This window comes from Mus musculus, chromosome 1, assembly GCF_000001635.26.
Source record: "Mus musculus strain C57BL/6J chromosome 1, GRCm38.p6 C57BL/6J".
NCBI lineage: Eukaryota > Metazoa > Chordata > Mammalia > Rodentia > Muridae > Mus > Mus musculus.
The window spans coordinates 173,491,319-173,495,772 of NC_000067.6; positions in this window are offsets into that span (position 1 = coordinate 173,491,319).

Here is a 4,454-nt window from a genome sequence, read left to right on the forward strand (position 1 = left end):
ACTTTGTGGGGAGTGGACAAGGTTCATAGCTTTCGATTTCCTCAGAGACAGAAACTCAAGAGTTTCCTTCCTGTAAACAATTACCAAAAAAGTCAAAGAGAGCTAGTTACACTCAGGATGTTTCTTGCAAATCTTCATAGGTACAAGATTTAGATTTATAATCCTCATGTCCTACAGGCTTGCAAAAGGATCCCTAGGAACCTTCATTCCTTTGAATGAAGGTGAAAACTTAGACCAAAAAAAGCCAAGTCACCCAGTCTCTTCTTTCTTTTCTGCTCAGACTCAGTGTCAGGAGATCTTTGCTGTGTCAGTTGCCAGCTGCATGTGAATGAGTTTCAAGGAAAATCTGAGATGAAACAACTCCTGGTTTAAGTCATTCCTGTAGCATCTATGCATCCATTAGTAGCTCCCAAGACCTAGACTTGCCACAGCATAATGTTACAAACACACAACTCCAAGCTGCAACCTCAAATAGCTAGAAAGGCATTTGGCATTATCCACCTCCCTCTTGATTATAGAACTAAGCTGTCCTCCTTCAATGGTGAAGTTAATGCTTCCTCAGTGTCTCTACATTATTCACTGGTAAGCACAGGGAAACCTGGGGCCTGGGAGTCAGTGGGAAACCTCGAGCTTTGATTGAGATTATGGACTGAAATAATGCTTGTCCTGCTGCACTTTTCTGGCATGGAGAATTCAAGGATTAAGGATTGATGTAATCCTGAAACATGGAACAAATGGTATCAAGTAGCAGATAATGGTATGAGAGCCTGCCAGCTGGTCTGCAAAAGAGGATAATGCCATAGCTAGGTAACCAGTCACCTGGATGAAAATGATGGGAGTTAAAATGCTTTCCAACTGCTAGTCTTGGGCAACTTTTGGATGTCTCTGCCTTTGATAGCAGAACAGTTGGGGGAAATCACCATCCCTGACCTCAAGCTTTCCTACAGAGCAATAGTGATTCAACTTGCATGGTATTGGTACAGAGACAGACATGTTGATCAATGGAATAGAAATGAAGACCCAGAAATAAAACCACACACTTCCCATCACTTGATCTTGACAAGCCAAAACTATACAATGGAAAAAAGAAAGCATTTCAAAAAAGGGTGTTAGTCTAACTGGCTGTCTGTATGTTGAAGAATGAAAATAGACCCATATTTATCACCTTGCACAAAGCTCAAGTCTAATTAGATCAAGGACCTCAAAATAAAATCAGATACACTGAATCTAATGGAAGAGATAATGGGAAAGAGCCTTGAACTCATTGGCACAGGGGGAAATTTCCTAAACAGAACTCTAATGGTTCATGCTCTAAGATCAAGGATTGATAAATGGGACATCATGAAACTGGCAAGGTTGTAAAGCAAAGAACATAGTTGATAAGACAGATCAGCAACCTAAAGATTTTGAAATAATCTTCACTAACCCCACATCAAATAGAGGGCTAATATCCAAAAATACATAAAGAACTCAAGAATCTAATCACCAAGCACCCAAATAACCCAATCAAAAAATGGGGTATTGAACTAAACCTAGATTTCAATTCTGAGGAATCTCGAATGACTGAGAAGCACCTAAAGAAATGTCTAAAGTCCTTAGTGGTCAGAGAAATGCAAATCAAAATGGCCCTGAGATTCCACTTTACACCAATCAGAATGGCTACGATCAAAATCACAGGTGACAACACATATTGGAGAGGATGTGTAGAAAGAGGAACAGTCCTTCATTGCTGGTGGGATTGCAAACTGGTACAACAACTCTAAAAATCAATCTGGAGGTTCCTTAGAAAATTGGAAATAGATCTACCTGAAGACCCAGCTATACCACTCTTGGGAATAAACCCAAAAGATGCCCCACCATGCCACAGGGGCAAGTGTTCTCTATGTTCATAGCAGCCTTATTTGATAGCCCGAAGCTGGAAACAACCCAGATGTCCCATGACAGAAGAATGGATACAGAAATTGTAGTTCATTTACACAATGGAATGCTACTCAGCTATTAAGAATGAGGACATCCTGAGTTTTCCAGGCAAAAAGATGGAACTAGAAATTATCATCCCGAGTGAGCTAACTCTTACCCAAAAGGACATGTATGACCTGTACTCACTAATAAGCAGATCTTACCAAAAAAAAAAAAGTATAAAAGGTCAACAAGTTGAAGTGCCAAGTGAGGATGCCTTAGTTCCACTTGGGAGAGAGAAGAAATCAATCACAAGTGGGGAGGGAGCGACCTGGGAGGGAATGTAGATGGGGAGGGAGGGAGTGGGTGAGAGAGGAGAACCTGATCTGATATTGGGTGAGTGAAAAGGTTTGAAGCCCTGAAGCCAGCAGAAAGAATGGAAACAGGCAACCTCAGGAGATAGGAGGTTGGGGGAACCCTCCAGAATATACTAGAAACCTGAGAGGTGAGAGACTCTCAGTATTCAAAGGGAGAGACCTTAGATGAAATGCCAGATGGATAGTAGGGAGAGGGAACTTATAGAGTCCACCTCCAGCAGGAAGAAGGATATCAAATGAGGGAGCAGGGTGTTGTCTCACAGTCATACTTCTGGCCCATAATTGTTCCTGTCTGAAAGAATTACAGGGATAGAAATGAAGAAGAACCTGAGAAAAAGAAGGTCCAGTGACAGGCCCAAAGTGGAATCCAGCTAAAGGGGAGGTCTCAAGGCCTGACACTATTACTGAGGCTTAGAGTGCTCACAAAAAGGGACCTAGCATGAGTTCACTCAGGAAGACCCAACAAGCAGCTGAAACAGTCAGACGCAGATATTTGCACCCAACCAATACACAGTAGTAGCTGACCCCTGTTGTTGAATTAGGGAAGGCTGAAAGAAGCTGAGGAGAAGGGCATTCCTGTAGGAGCACCATCAGTCTCAATTAATCTGGGCCCCCAAGATCTCTCCAACACTGGACCATCAAATAGACAGCATATACCAGCTGATATGAGGCCCTCAACACACATACATTTGAGGACTGTTGGTTCTATATTCATCTAGAGATGATGCACATAACCCTCAATGGACTGGAAGCCCCAGGAAGTTTAGAGGTCATGTGAAGTTGGAAGTGAGGACATCCATGTGGATACAGGGGGTTTGGGAGGAGGTATGTAATGTGGAACAGTCAATCTTTGGACGGGAGTGGGGGGAATAAAATATGGAGTGTAAAAATAAATAAGTTAATTAATTAAAAAATGATAAAAATACTAGAGTTGGAGGACTGAATTATAAGCCATGTGACAAAGAATTTAAACTTTAGGATAACTTACTCAGAAATACCTTCTGTTTTGAATTACATGTGTGTGTGTGTATATATATATGTATGTATTTATATATATACATGCACACATATATGTATACATATGTATATATTCTATTTTTTAAAAATGAAGTATGTAGCAGGCAGGAGGAACATTATCAAGTGTTATTTTCTTGTCTTTTGTTTCTTCTGCAGGAGTTGAGTAAGTTAGAACTCTTATAGAGACCTGGGGCATTAGCACACTTAGCTTTTCAAGTCTTACAACTATTCAAAGGATGTAAAGACAGACTAGCATTACAGCCTCTGGGCAATCTTAGGTGTTGAGATGCATCAGTCCTTGGTAGGGTCTGATTTTGAAGTTCGCAAGTCTGAGGTGTCTGACCCATTTGACTCTAAAGCAGTGGTTCTTGACCTGTGACAGTGACACTTTTGCAGGTTGAATGATACTTTCACCAGGGTTGGGTATTAGATATTCTGTGTATCAGATATTTATATTAAGATTCATAAGAGTAGTAACATTACAGTTATAAAGCAGCAACAAAATAATTTCATGGTTGGGGGTCACCAAATTGATCCACTCTTATCTCCTTGTACTAAGCTCAAATCTAAGTGGATCAAGGAACTCCATATAAAACCAGAGACACCAAAATTTATAGAGGAGAAAGTGGGGGAAAGCCTTGAATTTATGGGCACAGGGGAAAAATTTCTGAACAGAACAGCAATGGCTTGTGTTGTAAGATCAAGAATCAACAAATGGGGCCTCATAAAATTGCAATGCATCTGTAAGGCAAAAGACACTGTCAAAAAGGCCACCAACAGATTGGGAAAGGAATTTTACCAATTCTAAATCTGATAGGGGACTAATATTCAAATTATACAAAGAACTCAAGAAGATGGACTCCAGAAAATAATAATAATAAAAAAAACATTAAAAATGGAGCACAGAGCTAAACAAAGAATTCTCAACTGAGACTGAATGGCTGAGAAACACCTGAAAAAATGTTCAGCATCCTTAATCATCAGGGAAATGCAAATCAAAACAACCCTGAGATTCCATCTCACACCAGTAAGAATGGCTAAGATCAAAAATTTAGGTGACAGTAAATCCTGGCAAGGATGTGGAGAAAGAGGAACACTCCTCCATTGTTGGTGGGATTGCAAGCTTGTACAACCACTCTGGAAATCAGTCTGGGGATTCCT